The sequence below is a fragment of the Phascolarctos cinereus genome, unplaced genomic scaffold (assembly GCF_003287225.1).
Source record: "Phascolarctos cinereus isolate Bilbo 61053 unplaced genomic scaffold, phaCin_HiC Scaffold_1;HRSCAF=81, whole genome shotgun sequence".
Classification (NCBI taxonomy): Eukaryota; Metazoa; Chordata; class Mammalia; order Diprotodontia; family Phascolarctidae; genus Phascolarctos; species Phascolarctos cinereus.
In genome coordinates, this window is record NW_027555514.1 from 113508995 (window position 1) to 113535444 (window position 26450).

The 26450-nt window shown below is 38.4% G+C and overlaps 1 long non-coding RNA gene across 3 annotated transcripts in view; it reads left to right on the forward strand.

The window, feature by feature from the left end:
* The window catches only part of LOC110219149 (uncharacterized), a 256993-nt gene that overhangs the window by 49823 nt on the left and 180720 nt on the right, over positions 1 to 26450 (forward strand). The window contains exon 3 of one of the 3 annotated variants that reach the window (XR_013486295.1): positions 8590 to 8746. The exons of the other annotated variants lie outside the window; for them this stretch is intronic. This is a non-coding gene — a long non-coding RNA (uncharacterized LOC110219149). The remainder of the gene's footprint in view (positions 1 to 8589; positions 8747 to 26450) is intronic. 3 annotated transcript variants of the gene reach the window in all.

Sequence of the window (26450 nt, forward strand, 5' to 3'; positions counted from 1 at the left end):
CCTCTGGGAATTGTCTTCCCACCTCTGTTCTGAAGGTACTTTCTCTGTTTTTAACCTCAGCCACTCTTGAAGGCTCTGATACCTACGCTGATTGCCACTGGGGCTAGGAGCCTCTGATGGCTCTGACTGATCTCTCAGTCACCTGGGTGCTCCCCTCTCAGGATAATTATTGTCCTAAAATCAGCAAAGAACAAACACACAAGAAAGATGCAGCATGCACTCACGGACACATGGCAACCAGGAAAGAAAGGGCAGCAAACTTTTCTCCTGTATAGCAACTTACAGCGGTTCTTTCTCACTGCCAAGGAGGAAAAGAAACATAAAGGGCTGAATAGAGGGGCAGATCATTCCCTTTGTACGGACACAGTTCTGGCTGCACAACCCCAGAGTCGTTGGTCTTGATCTGCAGCCAACCAGAAGGTTCTTCATCACTCCACAGTACTGATCTCTCAAGTTCCTCGTGGCCGGAAGTAGGCTCAGCAAGCCTCCATGTATTGGAGTGGAACCAAGCAGAGGGTACATGTGCCTTCTCTCCATAATTCACTAGGAAGGGCAAATCTGAGCATGCACTGATAAGAACTTGGTCCTCATTGGCTACTTCCTCCCTAATGTTTCCTTTTAATACTTCAGCTTTCATTTTTTTTTCCTCTGTCTCTCTTGAGATCTGGGCCATCCGAATGATTGCTTCAGAGTTCTTTTAAATTCTTATGGAAGCCAACAGAATGATTCATGATTATAGCTATTTTTAGATCAGATTTATGAAGTAGTGGAGATGTATTTTTATTTACAATATGTACATATGGTACATTGAGGCTTCTTGTATAATCAACATGAATAGTATATTTATGCCAATTTTATGAGAGCATTGGAACATCATTTTACTGCTTCAAATTATTATAGAGGTTTATAGTAGTTATATCTTTGTTTTTATGAACTAGTAATGGGCCACATCTGTGATAAACTGTTTTATACTGTGTGCTCAGTGAGGAATGTAACCCCCCAGATAGAACATTGTTCCTATGGAAAATTATAATTTCCTTATTGTAATTCACTTTGTGAAATAGTTCTCCAGTTGTCTGATCTTGAATTTCTCTGGAAGGGTTTTGTGTAGTATTCTAGTGTTCCATTAATAGCGCAGTGTCATCTTTAAAGAGCATATTGAGATTGTTGCCTTTGATACAGTGTGCCTTGCCTTTTTGCCTTATTTTTTTGGACATTGTGCAGAACATCTTTTTATTTTTTAAATTAATTCATTTTGATTTATCAACAATTACTTCCATATGCTTTTGAGTTGAAATTTTTTCTCCTCCTTCCTCCCCCCCCACCCTCCCCAAGGACATCTTGTATTGTAGAATGACTTAGATTATATACATCTTAAGTCATAAATATCTTCCTGTGATATAAGTAAGTCCTCAGAGAATAATTGAGACAAATAAAATAATTTTATGAAAAAACCCCATAATATTTAGTAAGGATGAATTCTGTTGTTTGTGGTAAAATGAAATTGATATTTTCCCTATATTTTGATAATACGGCTTCTGAGAAGGACCAGCTTGATTGTAGGTAGGTGAGGGAGTGGGATGTCATTTAAGATGTTCCTGAAGTACCCTGTGCTCACAACTGTCTTTTTCTGGTGGTGATGCTTAAAATGTTGTCACTGATGATTCCTTTGGGTTTTTTTTTTTTTTTTGCTAAGCATTGTCTTCTCTCTTAGGTCTTCGCTTAAAGTGTGTATGATCCAGGAAGGGGTTACATATTGTCAGTGATCCCATGGTATGAGTTAGCTTAATCAGATTCAGTATTTGTCCTGAGAGAAAAGCCATGGAAAGCATGTGAACACTGGACCAAAGAAAAGGATAGAAAATTGAGCTGGGAGGAAGGATGCTAAAGACGCATTTGTTTTGCCTTATAACTCTCGTTCAGAGTCTTGCTGCAGAGCACCAAAAAGGTACTCTCTAGAAAAACCTTGATAATACAGAAAATTAGGTAAAACATCTGTCTGATTCAGTGAGAAGACTAAAAATATTCTTTGATAAATGCTTGAAAAGAGGGGAGACAGAGGTCAAAAAGGAAACATTCTTCAGAACATGGCAATAGAACTGATGAGAAACAGTTTGAGAAAAAAAGGCTTAATGAGGAAGATTCTAGCTGAAGAAGTTGACGAGGAACAGTTGGGTGTGGGAGACTGTGAACAACAGGAAAATGCTAAGGGATACATATCTGTAAAATTTTACTTGACTGTATTACTGGCACCTAGAGAGGGAGCTGGTAACATTACCCAGAGATTCATGTTTTCTGGGCTGAAACCATATCCAATATGAATGGAATTGAGAGTTGTAAATACATATAAAATAACTACAGTAATGCCATCCCCCACAAGCCGGATGAGCAGAATCATCTTAGATATTCTCAAGGCTGTTAATTGAGCAGGGAGGGTTAGATAGGAAGGGTAAGAGAAGTCATGACTAATTCATTTGGGTCTCAGGGAGGGATGCTCCAGCTGTAGCAAAGAGAAATGACACACAGGATGATGAATCATAACGGAGAAGTGGGGTCGTGACACATTCATATTTCACATATTTGGAATTGGTAGAGGCCAATGTCACTGGGGCCATATTATTTTGGTAAAGTGGCTAGTGAAATGAGAGAACTTAGATTTTTATGGATATCTTAAATTTTAAATTTCAGACAGCCTAAACTGAAAGGGAAGTTGAATTTTTAAAGCCTATTGCTTTTCTCCTCTATTATAGTGACAGGAGATATTAATGGAAATATTGGCCAGGACCTATTGGAAAGTCTGATTTCTCAGAAATTGACCAAGTCTAAATGGCAGCTATTTGTTTTGACCATTTTACTGATTTTTTTATTTTAAGAAATTATTTTTATATATAGTATAGCTTTGACAATTTGGCAAATTAACGTGCTTCTTAGAGGTTTTGTACATACCGCTACTGTCAGTCTGACCCAGCTTTTGGAGCTCCCAACCTCAGCTTTGCTGCAACACCCTTAGATAGCAACTCTAGCTGCTGTTTGTTATTGTCTTCTTTGAGGAGAGTTAGACTTTCCCTGACTGACTGACTGATGTCCACTTTCACAATAGCTGTAGAGATCCATATTTAGCCAAAAGCCTAATTTTGTTCTTGTCATGTGTATGAGAGCCTCTTATGAGATATGAGAAAAGATACTGACCAAACAGAGAGCTTTTTTGATTAATCCCATCAAGTGACCAGAATCGACTTGTAATATTCAGAAGACTGACCATCCAGAAGATCAGAAACCCTTTGGCATAGTAGAGGAACTATTGGAGACATTTGCTAGATCAAAGCACATTCTCTACCTAAAACTGGCTAGACAGGAAATGAGAAGTGATAGGCGTGGAAAGAGTAGATGTGGCCAGTAGCTTCCTATAATCATATATAATTTTTATAAACTCCTGGGATCTTATTCCAACTACCAATCACATTGACACATTAGGTCCCCTGGAGCGCTAGGTTCATCTCCTGATCAGTATTCTAGCAGAGCCCTGAAGGACTGAAAGTTTCTTTCTAATGTTATTGACTTGAGCTCCATTTCAAAGTCAGAGTCAGTAAGCATTTATGAAGCACCTACTAAGTGCCAGGCACTCTGCCAAGCACTGGAGGTACAAATACAGATATAAGATAGTCCCTGCCCTTCAGTGGGGGGTGATTTTTAAGTTTGTTTTCTTATGTGCTGCATGTTGTAGATGGCTTCACTCTCAGGGTTACCACTGAATTCTTTACCCCCAAGGAATCTGCAGATAATTGTGGGATTTTACAGTCATGTTAATACAGTGCTGTACTTGACTTTTCATAGCAACTTTAATTGCTCCTGAAATGTGTATCTTCAAAAAAAATGTATATATTCATATCTTTATTCATATGTTTAAAATAATGAATTAATGAGATTTAATTTTCTTTTTCCATTTGTTTTTAATCTGCTTTTAATTTTATTGGTATTTAGATTTCACTTAATGAAAAAAAGGTTCTCTTGTAACATGGTTAAACAATATTGAATATATAATATATTATAGGCTAAATCAACATTAACATAGTAGTGATAAGTAGTATTTATTTTAGATGTGTTATTTAATATGTGTACCCTGGAAAATGCCAGGATATCAGACCCTAAAAGTGAGTCCTAAATAGCTTTCCTGCATCATTTGGCAGAGTAGCAGATGAATCTGGTACTAAGTGAGAGCGAAATGTCACAAAGGAATACGACTGTGTAACTTGCTGTATGACTGGGATAGCTGGCCTTCCACTCTTAGGGAACCTTCAGGTGATATACAGGTTCTTAGCAGTGTTCTCATGGTATTTCCCATCAACTGGTAGATGGAAATGCCAAGAACAGAGGCTTTGGCTCATTTGCACTGTTCTGCTTGGTCATATGAAAATGGATGATGCTGGTAGACAAAAACCAGTTGCTGAGTGGTGAATTAGAGGACAGTTATTTTGGAGGCAGAAAAGCTATAGTGTGATTTGAAGTGATATGATATTGATATGAGCTTAAATGAATAGGACAGGCCAGTTTGCCACCCAGTAGCCAGATTCAGCCTCTGATTGGGAAGGGGAAGGTTTTGGGGGAAAGATAGCAAGTCTTATTTTGAACATGCTGTGTGTGAGATGCTCATAGGCCATCCACTGTGAAAAGTTAGATATGTAGTTGGTGATATGGCAGTGGGATATAGCAGAAAAACTAGGGTTGGATATTTAGATCTTTGTTAGGTACTTATGTCAGTCAGTGTAATTTATAGCCTAGGGCAGTGGTGTCAAACTCAAATAGAGACAGATCCCTACAGGCCCCATATTGACTTAGAAAATCACAAATTAACGTTGTCAGTGTTTTATTGTATTTTCATTTATTTTGTTAAACTATCCCAATTGGTTTTTTTTTTCTTTCTTTCTTTTGCTGGCTGCTTGCAGCTGGATAGCCATGAGTTGTTTGACATCTCTGGCCTAGGATGCCTCCAAGGACATGAGGCTTTGTGGACCAGTTCTAATCCTGGCCCTCAAGAGTGTCAGTTTATCTTTGGTTCATTGCCTCTGCCTCTAGATGCATTTTGTTTTTGTTTTTGTTTTTTGTTTTTGGCTAGGCAGTGGGGTTATATGACTTGCCCAGGGTCACACAGCTAGTAAGTGCTGTGTGTCTGAGGCCGGATTTGAACTCCGACCCTCCTGAATCCAGAGCTCTATTCACTGTGCCACCTAGCTGCCCCCTCTAGATGCATTTCTATGTTTTCTCAAATATAGGTAATAGGGTTCCCCAGATTCTACAAGTCACTTAGTGTGCAGAATGGTAAGACACCAAGGACGCACAGGAGTCCATAACAAATACAGAAACATGATGCTCTAAACCCATTAAACTCTTTAGACTTCCTGGGGAAGTTCCCCATTCACCCTGTGCCATCTGAGCAACTCTCAGTAATCATAGGGAAATTTAACAAGGACCACATCTCCTGACCTCAATCACATAGCTTTAGGCCTTCAGATGCCAGGACATTCTATTCTTTTAAGAAGCAGGTTGTTAACAGAAATTTTCTCTCTCTGGGGGTCTGGTCCCTGAATGCTGAAACTGTAAAACTTGAACTTGGGGTTTCCCATGAAGTAGCTTCAAAGCGTGAGGGACTCTACCCTCTACCCTGCGTTCAGAAAAGAGAATCAAGTTAAAAGGCCGCTGGGAACTCCCTTCTGTGACAACCTGGGCAAGCCCAGGCAGCTCCTGCTAGTTGCCATTAGTGACTCCTGGTAGTAAGAAAAAGGAAAAACCCTTTCTCCCTCACTCCCCTCCCTGTATTCCAGAAGAAGTAAAAAGCAAAAAAGATGCCCCAAAAGTAGGTGCTCAGTTTTTGTAGACTATAGAACAGGATGGTGGCCCCCGAAGCTTGTTCTTTGAGATGAAGCTACTGAAAACCAATTAGAGCCTTTCCGTGGGTCCCCAGAGTAAGGGAGCAGGGTTTAGGTCCACCTTCATGGGCAGCACCTTTCAGATGCTTGTAGATAAAGTTGAACTTCTTGTAATCTTGTAATTATTTTTATAATCAACTTTGGGGTAGGTTAGGCAAAAAAAAAAAAGTATAGATCTATGTGTATCCCTGCACATCTTTCTTTATTAAAGCCAGCTTGAAGGGAATTCCAAAGGAATTCCAAAAGGGGAGTCAGTTCCAAAGGAGTTACAGAAGAGGTGGGAAGGGGAAGGTTGTAAGACCTTTGGCTGTTTCCAAAAAATCATATTCACCTTTCAGAGATGGAGAATTGGCAGCACTGAGGCAGGCTCAAGAGGCCTTTTGGCACCAGTAGCGTCAGGGTGGTGTTCCAGGCAGGAGATGAATTTCCTTGGCAGTGACCTGAGGAAACAGATCTGGATCTAAGGTCACCTCAAGTGACTCATAAGCTAAACCCCAAGAAAAAATGGTGGTGGGGAGGAGACTTCAGGAAGTGGGATGAGCTGAGCATTTCTGTGGCCGTTTCGGGAGAAGGAGGGGCTAAACAGCACAGACAAGACAACTGCCAAGAGAACCAGGAATTCAGGGCTCCCTAGCACTCAGCTGTCAGGAGTAAAGGACAGTCTCTCCCATTACTTATCATTCTCCCTGAAATTCCACTGAACAGAACTTTCTTCGAGTTATCCCAGAATTCCTTTGGGACAGTTATAAGGAGGTTAACTCTGCCTTGACAGTTGGAATTTTTAAAACAATTTCTTCAAAATTAAAGAGCAAACAGAATTACATATAAAAGTATATAAACAGAGTTTATGGAAGACTGATTTCAAATCAAAATGTATCTAATGTCCAGCCATAGGTGTTTGGAAGACAGAGCTCATGGGAATTCATTCCTTCTTTTTCTTTTCTTTTCTTTTTTTCCAGCTTAATGCTATCTTGTTTGCTTTGTCTGAATAATATTCCATTTTTGGTCGCTAATACTTGTTTTGCCCTTCGGTGAAACTTGGATTCTTCTTCTGTTGTTCTAAGCTAGCATCTTGGCTTAGTCTCTCAAGTGGGTGCATGACCTTGGTGGCGGATGCTCTGTGTGTGTGTGTGTGTGTGTGTGTGTGTGTGTGTGTGTGTGTGTGTGTGTGTGTGTGTGTGTGTGTGTGTAGAGCTTCACAGCATGTTTCAGGTTTTAGTAGACAGAGTAGCCCTTCATTTTTGCCCGTGGGACTACCCACTCAGTTCTTGTAAATGTGTTTGAGGGACATCTTCAGAAATCTTATCACATTACTTCTGGAAAGAACAAATGCAATTATGTATCAGCTTATTTGAAAGTAAAGGAGATTGGTATCAAATTACAAGATGTGCACATTTTTTCTAGGTTCCCATTTGATTATGTAACTCAAGAAATTTTCAGGGATGGGTACAGTTTTTCTCGAGGCCATTAAATCATATTCCTTAATTTTAATGATAATTTTGTTGTTCAGTTGTTTTCAGTTGTATTTGACTCTTCGTGACTCCATTTGAGATTTTCTTTGCAAAGATACTAGAGTATTTGCCATTTTCTTCTCCAGCTTATTTTTCAGATGAGAAAACTGAGGCAAACAAGATTAAGTGACTTGCCCACTGTCACACAGCTAGATTTGAACTCAGAAAGATAAGGCTTCCTGACTCCAGGCTTGGTGCTTTATCCACTCTGTCACCTACCTACTCATAGATCCCACTATCTCTAGGAAGGAGGTAGAATGAAATTACTACTATGTAAGTAAAGGGAACTTGAGGCCCTAATTAAAGGAGGTGAAAGCACAAAGAGGCTAATGGTGCCCATTATGGCTAAGAACTATAATGAGGCAATAATGAGGCTGACAGGATTTTGATCCATTATTTGCAACATGTTTTCTGAACCAGAAATTGGGATACATTGGATGACAGGGTATATTATTTCTTCCAGAAAGCCTTGTAATAAAAAGTACACTTTTATATTCTTAAAATCAGGACTATCCCAGGAAATCTGGAGTATAAGGCCTAAAACCTTAGCCAAGTGCAGTCTATTTAAAAATCTCTGAAATGAAGTGAGAAACCATGAATTTTGACAGGCATCTACCTATAAGTATAATCTGGGCAGGCTGACTGAGAGGGATTGACCTCATGAAACCATTTTTTTTTTTTTGCTAGGCTGTGGGGTTAAGTGACTTGCCCAAGTCACACGGCTAGTAAGCATCAAGTGTTTGGTCTGAGGCTGGATTTGAACTCAGGTCCTCCTGACTCCAGGGCCAGTGCTCTATCCGCTGTGCCACCTAGCTGCCCCATGAAACCAAATTAAAACCCTGTTCCAAAACATGAGTGTTTTTAAATATGTCATGTTTAATTTTGCATAAGAGGGTATATAGTCTTTTTTAAAAGTCTTAAACTTTAAAGCAATTTATAGAAGCACATATTTCTAAGTGTTGTTGGAATCTAATTAAATATAATATGCAAAATAGTTGAAACAAACTCTTGAACTGGGTAGAAAAGAGAGATGGATTTTATTCTTCTACTAAAAATAGATCATTTAAGGGCAGAGAGCACCCTAGTTATAGACAGTTCTCACTTCTCAGTGGAAAGATACAACTCTTTTTTTTTCCTCTTTTCTGTTTTTTCAGCTTATGAAAAGGGGATCAGCTGCTGTGACAATAGGGAAGTTAAAAAGACGCTACAGTCATCCTTTGATTAGCTTGGAAGCAAGCAGAGGACTCACGCTATGATAGCTTAGCTAACCAGCTGCTGAGAGAGAAATGAACCTCAAGGGACTGACGTCAGGTACATGCCCTGGAAAAGTTTTGACTTCCCATTAGAAGCAGAATAAGTTACCAAAAACACATCAAATTAAAGTTAGTGCATGAGACTAAGGTCAGAATAAATAATAATGGTTAAAAGGATCAGTGGGAAAGATACCAAATGGTACGGTGGGATTCATTCTTTAAGAGATGCTTTAAAGCAGGTAGATGTAGACGGAGATGGGGAGGGGCAGGGGGAAGCAGCTTCAAGGACTGTGATACTTTGCATTGGAGAAGAGAGTCAGGCTGTGGAGATGGAAGACCCTGGGAAAACCCAGCCAAACACCCGGCTCAGTAGAGACATTTTAGCCTAAGAGAGCTGTTCAGGCAGTACCAAGAATTTTGCAATCATGTATTCAACACGACTGCCTCACTACTAATGTACTCTTAAGTTTACTTCACTCTTCTTGTGACTGTTGTGTGTATTTGTGGGAGAATGGATCCCAGCTTTTCTAACTGCTATTTTTGCTATACCATTTGAGTAAATGCCTTTGCTAAGAGCTAATTGAATCTATTAGGGATTGTTGATAGGAAGCACACCAGTGTGGCAGTTTGTAGACTAAAAATGTTAAACATTTCAGATGCATAGGCTTACCCCTGAGAGCCCCAAATAGCAGCTGCCCTCTGGGGATCCAGCCTGTGAGTATAAGTGTAAGTTGGGTGGAGTAACCTAGAGGGGTGTTAAAAAATATTAGAACAGTGGCATGCTTATAAAACTCATGGATTACTGGAAGATTTGGAAGACTAGCTAATTAGATAACAAAATCAAAATCCAAGAAGGTCTTTTATAGACTTGTCTGATGGACTGAATCTACTAACAAGATGAAATTTAATAGGAAAAAATATAAAGTGTATATTATATATCCTATTATATATAATATAGGACATATAATATTATATATAATATAATAGGATATAGATATTATATATAATATAAAGTTAAACAGATCAATTGTACAAGCACGGAATGAGAAGACATGACTGTACAGTAGTTCGCTCACAAAAGACCTGATTTAATTGACTGAAGATTGAGCACAGTTCACCAATAGCTTGTATAAGTGATGTAGCTTCCAAGGAAGCTGACTGACTCCCAAATCCCAGTTCTGTTGTTGTGTACATAGTTAAGACCACCTTTCTGGTGTTCATTCTGTCTGATCTTGTGTATCTTATTTTAAAAGTGCCGTTTACACATTTACATTGAAATATATCCAGAGAATTATGACTAGGATGATAAGGGGAGCAGAAACCATTCATCATGAATATTTGTTGAAGGAACTGGGGATGTTTCATCTGTGAAAGGAGGGTGTGATAGTTGTCTTCAGATATTTAAGTACTGTCTTGTGGGAAAGGCTTAGGTTCTGTGGCTCCAGAGGATGAAAGTAGAACCAATGAATGTGGGTGGGGAGGGGGGGAGATTTTTAACATAAAATAAGGAATAACTTCTTAACATCTGAGCTTTCTGAAAATAGATTGGATTGCTTGACAAAGTAAGTTCCTGGTCATTATATTGTTTATGTTCAAACAGAGACTGGATGTCCTTGCTGGAGATTTTATGTATTGGTGCTCGGCCAAGCCCAGGGGAAACTAGCTCCTGTGAATGTAATTGTGGCACAGATATTTTTGATGCAGTCCTGTCTCAAACTCTAGAAATGGAGTTTTTTTTTTTTTGTAATCCTACATTTGTTTTACTCTCATTGTAATTTTTGAAAAATGACCATATATCGCTAGATAGTGTCACTTGATAGAAGCAGGAATTTATTTGCCTGGGATGCCAGGGGCTTATTTGCTGTATAGCATAATCATGGGCTCAGATTCTCCTCCCTGACAAAGCTGAAGGGAATAGAGGAGGAAAAGAGAAAATAGTTCGATAAGGGAGCTGGAGTCATAACCATTAGGGCATCTGCCGGCTCTACAGTTGGTCCAGGAAGTACTATGGCCCAATATACTTACATTCTTCTTTGAGCTATTAAAGGAGTAGAGCCTTAAGAACCCAAATTTTGGTCTTGATCTAAAGTAGGTCTAAAGCAACATGTTGCTTTCCTCTACCTCTTCTGGGTCTGTGTGTGTGTGTGTGTGTGTGTGTGTGTGTGTGTGTGTGTGTGTGTCCCTTAGAAGTCGAAATTTTTGTGAGGCTCCTGACTTTTAGGACTGACTCCAAAATCCTAAGCAAATTTGCCCAGTCCTACTGTGAAAGGGAGTGAGGCATCAGGTTGGATTAGAAGACCTTTCCTGTTGCTTTCAGCTTTCAAGATTCTGTGGGCCTATGAAGGTGAGTTAACCACCAAATATATCCCTAAGTAATTGAACAATTTAACCTATTGGTTCAGGTTATTTATGATTTATTATTGACCACTTAAATTTTGTTGGTGAACATGAACACCTAAAATATGTACCAATAAAATAGTTTTAGTTTTGTTGTCAATACATTTACCTAGTCAGAAACAGTAAAACAGTATGATCAGCGCATAAGACTTTGCTTGATGTTACTACTCATTGTTGCAGGGAAACAATAATTATTAATTAATTATTGTACTAGGTTATTTATATGACTATTAAAAGGGGGAGGTGCTAGAATTTACTAAATTTTGACACCTTTTTTGGTCTTTTATATTCTTTTTTAAATTTTTCTTTTTAGTTTTTTTCCCAATTGCACGTAAAGGCATTTTAACATTCATTCAAAAAATTTTTGAATTCCAGATTTTCATCCTCCTTTCCTCCCCTCCCTGCTTTCCTTTCTTCTTCCCTAAGACTATAAGCAATTTGACATAGGTTATATATGTGTAATCACATAAAACAGATTTCCATATTAATCATGTTGTGAAAGAAGAAACAGACCAAAAGAAAAAAAACATGAAAAAATAAAGAAAGCGAAAATAGTGCGCTTTGACACGCATTCAGATTCCGTCAGTTCTTTCTCTAGATATGGATAGCATTTTTTACCATGAGACCTTTGGAATTGTCTTGGGTCATTGTATTGCTGAGAAGAGCTAAATTTGACACCATTTAAAGATGAGATCATATATGTTTTATGATTATTCTTATTCTGATTTTTAGCAGTGATGTTTTGATACATATCTTGGATTTCATTTTATTTTTAATTTATTTATTTTAGGTGTTTTTTTTTTGTTTGTGTGTTTTGCTTTTTGGTGAGGCAGTCAGGGTTAAGTGACTTGCCCAGGGTCACATAGCTAGTAAGTGTCATGTGTCTGAGACTGGATTTGAATTCATGTCCTGCTGACTTCAAGGCCAGAGCAGCTCTATCCACTGTGCCACCTAGCTGCCCCCTATTTTTAGTTTTCAACATTCACTTCCACAGGATTTTGATTTTCAAATTTTCTCTCCATCTCTTCCCTCCCCCTAACCCATGATGGTGTGCTTTCTGATTACCCCTTCCCCCCATCTGCCCTCCCTTCTGTCTTCTACTCCTCTTCTGTTATCCCTTTCCCCTTCTATTTTCCTGTAGGGTAAAAGAGATTTCTATATACCCCATTGCCTGTGTATCTTACTTCCCAGTTGCATGTAAAAACAATTTCCAACATTTGTTTTTAAACAAAAGCTGTCATGGGGCGGCTAGGTGGCACAGTGGATAACACACCGGCCCTGAAGTCAAGAGGACCTGAGTTCCAATCCAGCCTTAGACCAAACACTTGACACTTACTAGCTGTGTGACCCTGGGCAAGTCACTTAACCTCAATTGACTTAAAAAAAACCTTTGAGTTCCAAATTCTCTCCCTTCCTCCCTCCCCACCCACACTCATTGAGAAGGCAAGCAACTCCATATAGGTTACAAATGTATAGTCATGCAAAACATTTCCATAATAGTCATGTTATGAAAGACTAACTGTATTTCCCTCCATCCTATCCCGCCACCCCCATTTATTCTGTTCTCTCTTTTGACCCTGTCCCTCCTCAGAAGTGTTTGCTTCTCATTACTCCCTCCCCCAATCTGCTCTCCCTTCTGTCATCCCCCTTCTCTTATCCCCTGACTCCCTGTTTTTCTGTAGGGTGAGATAGATTTCCATACCCAATTGAATGTGTATGTTATTCCCTCCTTAAGCCAAATCTTATGAGAATAAGGTTCACTTATTCCCTCTTACCTCTCCCCTCTTCCCCTCTACTGTAAAAGCTTTTTCTTGTCTTTTTTATGTAAGATAATTTACCCCATTGTACCCCTCCCTTTCTCCTTCTCCCAGTATAATTATCTCTCACCCCTTAATTTTTTAGCTATCATCCCTTCATAAATATATATTTATTTATTTATATGTTTATATTCCCTCCAACTATCCTAATACTGAGAAAGGTCTCACGAGTTACAAATATCATCTTTATCATCTTTCCATGTAGGAATGTAAACAGTTCAACTTAAATATTAAGTCTTTTTCTATCAAATCTAAAGTACTCCAGTTATATGGATGATCAGATTAAGAAATAACAATGTTAAAAGTAGTTTGAGAAAAGAAATAATGACTATGAATATTATTTAAAACCTCCGTTTTAGGAATAGAAATGATTCTGGAAAGCAATTTGGAATGATACCCCAAAAGTCAATTAATTGTGCCTCTGCTTTGACCTAGCAACACTACTACAAGGCACATAACCAAGAAATCAAAGACAGAGAGAAAGAAAGGACCCGCTGTAAAAAAATCTTTATAGCAGCACTTTTTTGTTGTAGCAAAGAACTGGAAACAAAGTAGGCACTGATCAACTGACTGCACAAATGAGAGTATATGAATTTAATGGCATATATTATTATAAGAAATAATGAAAGGGATGGAATTGCAGAACCCTGGGAAGATTTGTAGGAACGGATGCAGAGTGAAGTGAACAGAACTAACAGAACAATGTGTACCGTGATTGTAATGATAGTTTGAAAGACCTCCCTGGCTTCCTTCAGGGCTCGGCTCAAATGCCAGCTTTTTCAAGAGACCTTTTATTGTCCCCCCTTCTGCTCATGCCTTCCCCTTTCCTACTGCACATTGCTAGTTTGTTTTTTTTTGTTTTTTTTTTTTTTTGGTCTCCTTCATTATAAAGTTTATTCCTTAAGAATAAAGAGGAGGACTGGTCCTAAGATAAGGACAAAGATGATAGATGGGGCAGCCAGAGTACTCCACTGGTACTCTCATAGCATCAGGAGAAAGGAAACATGTCCTTTTTCTTTTTCAGCCAAAGACAAGGTTTATTAAAGATTCACCATGTTGGCCAGCGTCTTAAGGAATCTGGACATTTGTAACACTCCTAATGGCTAGATTTTAAGAATCGGAGCCAGAAATATGTCCTTTGATACACTGGATGAGTCCCAATGGTACAAGTTTGGGAGGGTATAGACAAGAATTGTAGAGAACATTTAGGCATTGGATGGCATGTGATCTGTGTGTTTGGAGGGAGGTCCCAAATTGATGAACTCACAATTCAGTACTTGATTATTGAGAACATTGTTAGCATATGCTTTTGAATAAGTTTAAGACAGCTACATGGCTCAGTGACTGGAGCATTGGGCCTGGAGTCAGGAAGGCCCGAGTTTAAATCCGGCCTCATACACTTACTAGCTGTGTGACCTTGGGCAAGTCACTTAGCCTTTGTTTGCCTAAATCTACTGGAGAAGGAAATGGTGCAAACCACTCCAGTATCTTTGCCAAGAAAACCTCATGGAGAGTATCGGCATGCTATGGTCCACAGAGTTATGAAGAGGAAGACATGCTCTTCAGGAACATTCATGAAGGACTGAACAAGAACAACAAAAACCCGTTATGATTTAGTACATTGGTTAATTTGTAGTAGAATTATTGAATTTCAGAGCTAGAAGACACTTCATAGATGATAAAGCCCTGTCAAGCCTGTCACAAATAGGCTCTTATTTGTCCTCAGGAAATTGTGCAGAGGAACTGAGTTATTTAAATCATGAAGGGTCAGAAGTGGCGCATGTGTTTAAAAGTGCTAGAAGCTTGTCCAGAAGACTAACAGGAGGGAACAAATCAGCCAGCTTCCTTGTTTGTGATAGTACATTAAAAATAATGTTAGTGCCAGTGTGGTGAAGGTCAGTAAAGTACCCAGAACCGTAGGAATAGTAGCTAAGGGCTAAAAAAGGGTTTGCAGTTAGGTAAAAGTGGCTCATCTGCAGGAGGTAGTGAGCTGTTTTATATTTGCTCGATTTTCATCAAAGGTAGATTTCTTTGTGGAGCAGAACTTAAAAGGTTCAGAGAGCCCAGGGCAGTGAAAGCTTTTTAGCCTTTGGGGAGAGAGAAGGCAAATGGAGGAAGGGAACCAATACACAGTCTGGCCAAAGCAAGGCTCTCGCGGTCCACTCTTTCCACCTCTAGCTCCAAACATTGAACAGTGTATCTTTAACATAGTCCATAAATTTTTACCTGGGACAGATAGGTGGCACAGTGGATCGCATGCCAGGCCTGGAGTCAGGAAGACTCCCCTTCCTGAGTTCAAATCTGGCCTCAGACACTTCCTAGCTGTGTGACCCTGGGCAAGTCACTTAACTGTTTGCCTCAGTTTCCTCATCTATAAAGTGAGCTAGAGAAGGAACTGGCAACCTACTCTAGCATGTCTGCAGAGAAAACCCCAAATAAAGTCACGAAGAGTCAGACATGACAAAAATGACTGAACAAAATAGTTACTGCAGCAAATAAACAGGATGTGAGGCAGCCTGGTACAATGGGTTCCAGTTCTAGTTCAGCCTCTTATTAATTGTATAAAGGCAGTAGTGAAAATCATACCACTTCATTTAACCCTGATCTATTTGTTAGGGGAGAACTCATCTTCCTTGTCCACTAGGTGTGAACAAGACTGGACAACTCTCTTCGTTGCACAGAAGTATGTTCAGATCAGCTGTGGGATTTGGGCACATGCTCTGGGATTTGCATAAATCCCGTGAGCTGTTTTAGGACCCAAGAGGTTCAAGTGAGCAGAAAACCAAGAGAGAGTTTTCCAGACAAATTCCTGAGAGGAAAACCCCTTGAGGGGTGGTTTGGGGGAGGGGAGAGCGTGCCTCACCCTCCTCCCTTTTGTTGGAGAAGGACCTTGAGAACTTTGAAGGTTCTGGAGGATTTCCAATCTTCCTTCCTATTGGTATTTCCAGAATAGCTAATGGCAGCGCCTGTACCTAGAGCCAAGAACAGGCCAGCAAATTTAAAAACAAAACAGTACAAAAAAGTTTGATACCTAAAGAGAATATCTGTGTGTCACCCCTTCGCTACAAGTGCACTCTGAGCTTCAGCTCACTTTCCTTGGGGCTTTGTATCTGCTTGTGGGAGAGTGTGTCACAGACTTTGAAGGGAAACATTTGTACCAGCTATTCCCACTCTGCCATTTTAAATACCTCTTTCTATAAAATCTAAGTTCATCTGGCTAATTGTTATCACTGATAATCATGGTGGGGAAGCACACCAATGGGGGCTTGGGAGCTATACCATTAGACAGTTCCCTACTTTGTAGGAGATTTGAATTAGATAATCTCTAAGGTCTTTCTCTGATTTTAAATCTGTGATCCTGTGAACCCTAAGGCACAGGTTCATTCATCAGTTATGACTCCTCAGAAGAGAATAAGGCTGGAAGTATTAAAATGAAAGTTGGGAGTGCTTGGTGTTGATTGAGACCCAAATGTCTTCAAAATGGCCTGCTTAATATAAAAAAGTTATTTAGCTTAATATAATAAAGCTAAACTTTTTTTCCAGTAGAAATTTATTATCAAGAATAAACATTATTAACCCCATGTGTGAGGTACTGCAAAAAGAGGATTTTTTAAAAATTCAGTACATTTTTATTAATAATCTACTGTGTAGGAGACATGATGTTATACACTGAGTATACAAAAGCAAAAAACAAGACAATCTTTGCCCTTGAAGAATTTATATCTTAGTTATAGGCAGTATCTGATGATGAGTGTGGTAGAATTGACCTGTTATTTTGAACCATTTGTATGATTGCGAGGCAGTTGGTTAGATAGCCAAATGTATAATCAGAATGACTGAAATAATTAGATTGATTGAGCTATTCCCCCCAGTCCTACAGATAAAACAATACATACATATGTGTATGTGTTTGTATGTATATATGTGTGTGTATGTATATACCTTTGTATATACAGGGGTCCTCCGTTATTTATTATCTACATGACCTTAGGCAACTCACTTAACCTGTCACAGACAAAACTATTGACAGGATTGGAGAGAAACAAGTGAAAAGATGATAGGTGTGCTATAAAGAGCTTGTAGATTTTATTTTTTTTTCTTTCTAGTTTTTCTTTTATGTTTGAGGTTTGAAATCATTTTGTTCTAAAGGTGAGAGAATGAATTGAATTATGTATGGCCCAGGAGTTGAAACCATTGAGTCATAAAACAAATCTGACCTGTGGGTATTTGTTTACCTGGGGGAGGAGAGAGAATGTGTCTCCAAATGAGCTTGATCCATGAATCCTTCAAACAGACTTCCCGGGCACTCCAGTGGGCTCCTTTGGAGAACTCCTAAGGCTGCTGTTAGGGGAAGCAGATCTCCAAGAGTCCAGCCCCAATACACATCTGAGGCTGAGGGGATTATCCAGAACTGTATTGCCTCTAAGAATGCATCACGATGAATTATTTGATATGTGCCACATGAAACTTCATAGAAAGGTTATGTAAAATTCAACAATTAATATTATTATATAATAACCATATACTATATTATAGCAATTATATAGTAATTATTATATGATACAATAATACTATATAATAATAATATATCATTGTACATCATATAATTGCATATTGTCATATATCACATTATTATAAAATAATGTATTTTCATATACAATTATGTAATATCATATACAATCATATACAATTATAAATAATATAATATCATTATAATATATAATTATATAACACAAATTATATAATATATAATTATGTAACATAGAAAAACAATTATTCTGTACAATGTAGAATAATTATATAATATCTAATAACAATAATTAATAGTTCATACTGGCAAGGTTTATAGAAATATTGATGAGCAACTAAATTAAAAAATGAAAACAGTGATATTCAAGTGTATGAACATGGAAGATGGGTGGAATAGGGAAGTGGGAGGTATAGGACTGTTAAAGTTAGATAGAGCTTTAGTACAGAGTACATATTTCATTGTATCTCTTTTGACATCTTTCCAAAGAGATTTCTTCAAAGGGGAAGCAGTTGTAGTACCAAGTATTGCCCTATCAGGTTACCCACAGTTCCCGAGAACGATGAATTAAATTGCTCTTGAACTTTCATGTTTAAAAAAGAAAAAAAATCTGCAGGAAAAGGAGGTTCTTCCCTATCTAGACAGAAATAAGAGCTTTCTCCTGATTGGAGCCTTAGAACTCTTTTGTAATTTAGGCCTTAACAAAAAACATTCAAGAATCAGAAGAGTGGGATAAATGACAATTTGATAAAGTCCAAATCTGTCAGTCCAAGGGTCAAGATCGATACAACTCATCATGCCTGAGTACTAAGTAAATTTGTTTGAAAAAAATTAAAAATTGTGTTAACATATCAATCCTGTTAGCTTTCACTAGGTGTTTTCAGTTTTGTGATTGCTTAACATAAGAGAACAATTGTAATCATTCACATATAATAATAGAGTAGCTGACATGTATAGCACTTAGAACTTTAAAAGGGCTTGTTCCTATTCTTTATTTCTGTGATGTTTTGTTTTAGGTAGTATCATGCCTATTTTACAGATAGAGAAATAGACTCTGAGATTTCAAATGACCCAAGGTTACAAAGCTGGTAATCATTCAAGATGAGATCAGAACTCAGGCATTCTGAATTCGAGTCTGGAGCGCCTTCTAGTATACCATGAATTGGTGGATGAATTTTTGCTAGCTTACCAGACCAGTACTTTCGTGTGATTCTGAAAGAAAATTAATCCCCTGATAGTAAAGCAATTTGTTAAAACATTTTGAATGTATCCTACTTTAGCTTTTGTAAAATTCAGAAGTGAATGTATTACAATTAAGACAGTATCTGTGTTGTTTTTATTTATGTATTCTTATGTAAAGCAGTGGTTATAAATTATTGAAAATGTAGCTACCATCTTTACGTGTCTCTGTTTTTCTCTTTTTTTAAAAGGATGTTTGGCTGAAGAACATGTTGGAAATAAATTCATATTTATTAGCGTAGCTAAACCTTGAAAACTGCACAGTATATACAAATAATGCTCTCTTGTTAATATAGATTAAACCTGGGAGGTGTTCTGGGTTTATTTTTATGCTACAAAGAGTAAGGATGAATAGTTTTGATGCTTTAACCATCTTGATGGAAAGTAACCATTTGGTCATTTATCTGGATAGAAGGGGCTTCTCGGTGTGAAAGCCATTGCTGCTCTAGCCACACGTAGTAACTTAATAAAGGATACATTTTTAATTATTTTCAAAAAGTTAGCAAACCACCAGCTTGTTTCTTCAAAAACTTTTAATGACAACACCACAAAGGTATTTTTCCCCTTTAACATAAATCGCCAGATGTCAGCATCATGGAGGGTGTATTAAATTGAACTAATATCATTTGGGGCGTTATTTTTAACGTCGTAATTCTGGGTTTCCTACTACCCAGTATCTTTCAGGCCCAAGATTGACATTTGTATGGTTAAAGCTTATGTAAATCTAAATAAAGGACATTGGCAAAGTGTTTTTGAGGGACTACCCACCAAGGATGTCATTGCTTGTAGTACCTTCTTTGTTTTTTAAGTGATGCAAAGGAATTTCCTTTTATCTCCAGCTTACAATCCTGTATGATTTAGAGTGCTAGTATAACATTTTTGTCCATGTGGTCAGTTGGTCTACTCGTACCTTTGTATCTTGTGTGGTTCTTGCCCCTTTTTTCCCACGGATCCTCCATAGAAGATCTACTCATCGAACTGGAGGCCTGCATCTAGGCCTTGTAACATTTTGTGTGTGCAAGGACAGAACTCAGCCAGTGTGTCAACTCTTATTCTTTGTCTCTCTCCATGAAAATCCCACCTTCTTAAGTGTATTAAATGTCTAGAAATTAAACTACCACGCCACGTGCAGGACTAATGTAAAGTCAGCTTTAAAATTATATTTACAGAAATGAGATAGAGTGGTGTAATGTTAAATGAAGATACAGTTTTTGTGCAGTTACGTTTTTTTGGGGGGGCCAAACCTGAGGTATAGCTGAATGCTGAGCTGTCAATTATATCATCCCCTGGGATACTTGAAGTAACTGGACATATGGTGGTTTTGGTGATTGGACATTTGGTGATTTGGACATATGGCAATTTTGAATAGCATGATAGTGGAAAACAATAGATTAAAAAAAAAAAGCTCTGTTTGGCAATGCCGTGTGGAAGAACCATATTGTATTTGTGGCACATTTAGAGTAGAATGTTCAAGCTGACTTTAGGCTTCATAGTTTGGAGTTGAAGACGCTGTTATATTTGCTGCTTGGAATGGACTTGTGGTCACACTGCATTTCATTAGGTTATTTGTGCTGGGGAAACTGAAAAATTATAAATGGATAGCTGCTCTAATTACATTACACTTTAAGGCTGACAAACAGGGAATTGGTGTGCATTGCTGCCTTTTGTAGAAGGAGATTTTTCTTTTTGATGTTCTTCAGAAAGACATTTGGGTTATCAGTGAATCAATTGGGTGATAATAGTAATAATAATAAATAATTCTAGCTGGTATTTACATAGTGCTTTGGGGCAGCTAGGTGGATAGAAGAACACCATGCCTAGAGTCAGGAAAACTCATCTTCCTGAGTTCAAATGAGGTCTTAGACACTTATTAGCTGTGTGACTCTGGGAGAGTCACTTAACCCTGTTTGCATCGGTTTCCTCATCTGTAAAACGAGCTGGAGAAGGAAACAGCAGACCCACTCTACTGTGTTTGCCAAGAAAACCACAAATGAGGTCATGAAAAGTCAGACATTACTGAATACAACGACAAACAAACAAAAAATACCCTGCTTCTATAAAGTGGCAAAGTGCTTTGCATATGTTATCGTATTTGTTCACAACAACGTTGTAAAGTTGGTGCTCTTATCCCTCCCCGTTTTACAAATGAGGAAACTGGGAATCAGAGAAGCTGACTTGCTGTGAATCACCAGTTAGTTGTCTGATTCAAAACAAGTCTGACCCACAGTAGTTGTTGATGAGTGACAATTGCCGAGTTTTTCGCTGTACGGCTTAAAAACTTCCTTTGGTTACACATTTGGGCAATATAGCAAGGAGGCAGGGTTTCTTCAGATGAAACACTCTAACAGTAATATGAGTCATTGTGTCTGAGGTTTTTCATATGTATTTTCCACTTTTGAAGGATCAAGATACCCAGAGTTTTGGCACCTTTGTGAATTCTTTGAATGCACAAAATGTTACCCCTGCTTTGAAATGAAGTAGGATTTCCTTGTCTCCTCTGCTGCCTCACATGTAATCGAAGCGTCTTTGACAGTGAGCAGACTATTGTATACCTATTTGTTATATCTGCTTATAAGCTTTTTAAAAACATTGGAAAAAATTGCAAGTTATAAGCTCTTATTTTTCTTACCTACAAGATCTAGTCAATGTACTTCCTTCTCCCTTGAATGAATGAATGAATGAAAGAAAGAAAAAAAGCATGTATTAAGCACTTATTATCTACTTGGTGCTGCGATAATGATTTCCTTTTTTGTAAATCTGACTATAAATTGACTACATCAAACAACAATTTAAGTATATGAGAGTAGCTGACATATAATGTATATGTGTGTGTTTATGTATTTTAATCAATATTTAGGAAGTCTTTTCATACTTTAAAAATATATTCCACACTAGAAAACCAATGAAAGATTGGGATTTGGAATCCTGCAGTTACCCAGTTAGCCACTAGATGGCAGTCCTGCATTGGCTGTAAGGTGACATTAAATGAATTGCATTAGAAACCCAGGCAGAGTTTGATGAATGGGTAAATTACAGAGGCATTTAAAAAAAATGCATTTTTTAAAAGGCCATGTTGGATGAAAGGCTTAATAAACTATGGAGTAATTAAAAGGGATTTCCTGTATGAGAAAAATCTATCAGGAGTTCAACAGGTAAGTAAATTGCTTTGTTGTAAAGAAATTTGTTAAAATGAATGTATTGTTAAAATCTTGTTCATAGACCCATTCCACCGTATCAGGATTGTAGTTGTAATCCAAAGGAATGAATATCTAACAGTGAAGTTAGGGATCAACAGAGTAATTTTTTTGGATACATTTGATGCTGTCAGTAGCTTTAAGAAATAGAGTAGTGGTATAAGACTATGTTTTTTATTTAAATTACATATCTTGGAGCCTTTTTTGAAGGCCTACCTTAATTTCTTCCATTTCAGGGCCTTTGAACTTGTGATTATTTGTTTTGCTTTCCTAGGTTACAGGATCAGGAGATTCCTTAGAAGTCATCTGCTCTGACTTTCTTATTTTATATATAAGAATAGGTAGTTAAGTTAAGAGAGCTGGTGTATGAAACCAAATTCTCTGACTCCCAGACCAGTGCGTTGTACCAAGATCTTCCTGTGGGTAATGTTCTATCTAGTTTGTGTCCTACATGAGGGAATCTTTGGGTGTGCAGCTTGACCCGTTTCCTACCTCCCATCCCTCCTCACCTCCTCTCATCCCACACCTTCTTAATATTCAGATGAAAAATTCCATAAGTTAAAGAAAACTCAAAGAAATAAAGAGAAAAAAGTCAATTTCATGTCCACAGTTTTGCACTTTATTCTGCAGAGTCTTAATTAATTTGCTGCCTCAAAGAACTCTTTAGACTTTCTTATACAAAATCTCCTTATTCCATGAGTGGTCTCTTAAAAGGGAATGGTGAAATCCTATCTAGCTATTGTACTATTAGTTGTAGTAATGGATTAGTGCTGCCATGTAGTTTATTTCCTTATTAGGATGTACAGTTTCCCGAATCCACCTGATAACTTTGTTCTCTCCTTTCTCTGTGATTGTACCATCTCTTATAAAGGAGGTGGAACACAGAGACAGGCTGGTTCTTGGCAGCCTTTTTCTTTTTCTTAGCTTCCTTCGACTGTCCATTGTAGTGTTTGTTAAATGAAGTATGAAGGCAGAGATCTGTGGGATAAGAGGCATAATTTGCTTTCAGAGAGCACTGACAGCTTCTGGAGCTTATGCCAGGCCAACTCTGCCAGCCATTGTTTCTTGGTGTCTTGGAGCTGCTATGTTGTTCACATGAAATGGACGTGTTGGATATCCAGATTTTTTCCCCCCTCTGTATCATGCGTACCCCAGTGTGGCCTCCTAGCTTTTTAGAAAGGTTGCAGAATTCTTAATATGATAGTCTCAGTGTCAGCCTGAAACATGGGCAGCAGCCCCTTCTCACACTTACCAGGGGCTCTCTGACTGATGGAGCCAGTAGCACTGTGATCGTGTTGGGAGTTTTATTTGAAAATTTAATGAAGATTCTTATGTGTCTGCTACCAGATGTGTTTAGACTCAATCTAAGGCCTTGCAGGCCCTAATCTTATAGGCTGATTCAAAGGTATGTACCTGCTTTAATGCTTCCCTTAGTTCTCTGAACTAAGTTCTTGAACTTATTGTAAGTTTTTCTCAGTATTTCAGCTATGTATTTTTCCCCTAGTACATCAATGCCGTATTGTTTTTAGTATCATTTGGGAATAAACCATGTAGGTGGCACAGTCGATAGAGCTCCTGGCCTAGAGTCAGGAAGACTTGTCTTACTGAGTTCAAATCTGACCTCAGACACTTAACTGTGTGACCCTGGGCAAGTCACATAACACTTTTTGCCTCAGTTTCTTCATCTGTAAAATGAGCTGGAGAAAGAAATGGCAAACCACTCCACTGTCTTTGCCAAGAAAATCCCAAATGGGGTTGTGAAAAGTTGGACCAGACTGAAATGACTGAACCACGGCAGCAATCATTTGGGAATATGTTCCACATAAGATAATTTTCCTAGTAATGGAAACCTACTCATTTAGTCTGTATAAGTTTTAAGAAACCATTTTTGTTGTGCTTTCTATCCTGGAGAAATAATTTCTAAAATTGCTTTCTCTAGGTGATTTTTTTCCAGGCAGTCTTAGAACTCAATAATTGGGGGCAAAGTTAAAAAAATGCCTTGTTAGAATGACATGTTGGTCACCTCAGTGTCATTTGGTGAAAGACCTTAGAAAGGGGTATTGTTCTTGATCATCTATGGGGGAAATCCTTTCCCCAGACCATCAAGCTCATTTTTAGTCAACCAAAAAGAATTCAGAAACCTAGGTCGGGAATTCCTACATAACTTTAAAAGTTTTCATTATTGCACATGTTTTAAATGTTCTAACTGCTACTGGACTGTTTTGGATTTTGTTCTAAAATTACTCATGTCTTTAAAAGAGAGTTGAATGTGAAAAGACCAGCTCAGATAACTTTTTTTTTAGCCAGTTGAAAGGCCTTGGAACAAGTTAAAGTTTTGGGATAAATGTTTACTATAAAACCAAGTCTTCTCTCCACTCTGAATTTGGGAAGTCCTCCTGATTGAAGGATTCAGGATCCAGGTTTTGAATATTCACGGCCCACCTCCACCCCCTACCCTCCCTCTGTCTAGGGCCCTCCTGGTAACAAAGGAGTTGGCAGGTGTCAGGGAGAAGTGTTAAATATTGGTGATCACAGAATCTAGGCTTTATCTCAGCTGAACTCAGAATGGAAAGTGGTGGAAAAGGGAAAGTGGCAACTGTCAGAAACATTAGAAATAGTAGATGATTTGCTTGTCTGAAGGGACTGAGTACTACACAGATAGTACATTATACTACACAGATCAAGACAGCTAGTGTGGATAAAGACTGGGCCTGGAGTCAGAAAATCCTGAGTTCAAATCCAGCCTCTGACCCTTACTAGTTGTATGTCCCCCAGGCAAGTCCCTTAATCTTTGTTTACCTCTTTTTCCTCAGCTGTGAAATGAGATAATAACTATCTACTTCCAGGATTGTGAGGATCAAATGAGATAGTGCCTGGAAAATAGCAAGTGTTTGATAAATCCTTCCTCTGTTATTTTCTCTCTCCTTCCCTTCTTCTCTCTTTCCCTTCTTCCCTTCCTACCCCCATGATGGGTGCTCAGTAAGTGTCCATTGAAAGAACTTGTTGAAAAGAAATCCCTTTAGATTTTCTACAGTGAAATCAGTGGTCACATTGTTTCACCTATAATGTTTCCTCAGGATGCCATTTTATTCAAATAGGGGTCTGTTTACTATAATGGTGTGATGGGGAGGAAGATACATTGATACTGTTTCCAACAGACACATGCTTTGAGGATTTTTTTTTGTTTCAAACTCCCCTTACCCTCAAATGAAGGAGTTGGAATGATCTTCCAGGGGACACTTTTTTCCGGGGGAGGGGTGCCTTTCACGTTTGTTAATTAATATATCCTTAGTTTATTCATAGGAGACTTTAAATAAAAATGAGTTATAGCCAATATTTTTGTACTGACAAACTAAGTCATTTTAGACCTATAAAGTATGTGCTTAAAAATCATGTCCACATATCCACTTCCATAGTGGTTTCTTCACCACAACTTAAAAGTTCTTGGAAATGTTACATCCCTAAATCCCCTAGCATCCCTCCCCTCTGCTTGTTAGAGCTATCTGTTGATGCCTGTTGTGTGCTGCATTCTGTCGGTCTCTTTTATTCTGTGAACTCATCTGCATTGCTTGATCTGTTTCTTCTATCACCAAGTCTATCTCCTGTTGCAATCCAAGTCTGTCTTTCACAGAGACTTATTAGATAAGGACTTGATATTTCTTCTTAAATCAGATGCTGGATTTAGGCCTTTTAGCCAAACGCTTTAAGCAGTGTGGCCCCTTCCTGGAATTCTAGACTCTTAGTAAGGACTGACCTTTAGAAGTCATTTAGTTAAGTCCTGTCATTTTTCAGATGGGGACACTGAAGCCCTCAGAGGTGGTGGCATAGCTTGCCCAGACTCACCTGACTAGTCATGAGTGGCAGAACTGGGCATGCGAATGTAAGAGGTCGCCGATTGAGGGCTAGAAGGAACCTTGGGGTTTAAATCCTCAGTTCACAGATGAAGGAATGGGGTTCCAGAGAACTGGAATGACTTGCTGGAGGCTGCATAAGGAGTAAATGCCAGACCTGGGACCCGAACCTAACTTCCCTGGCTCATATGGCATTCCCCTCAGGCCATAACGCTGTTCCCTCATTGATCTTTTTTTCTTCCAGTCCATACTCCACACAGTTCAGTATCTTTGACAGTCTTTCTTGTACAGAATGTGATTCTTTCTCTCTGCTCCAATCCATCAGTTGTCTCCGAGAGCATTTGAGGCTCTCTGTGATCTGGTGACATCCTGCCCATAGAACCTTATCTTGTGCTGCTGCTGTCCATACACTTTGCTCTTCAGACAAACTGGACCATTACTTGTCCCCCAAACGTGACTTTCACTTTCCAGCATCTAGCACAGTGATTATCACATAGTAGGTACTTAATAAATCTTAGCTGGATTAAATTGAATTTCCTACCTTCATACCTTTACTCACACTCTTCCGTTTACCTAGAACATTCTCCTTCCCCCTTTCATCTGTTGAATCATCATCTTACTCAATTCAGTGTCTCAGCGAACATTTATTAAATGCTCATTTATGTGTGAGATACTGGGTTAGGTAATGGCAATGCAGAGATATTGGCATTAACAAAAAATAGTCCCTGGCCTCAAG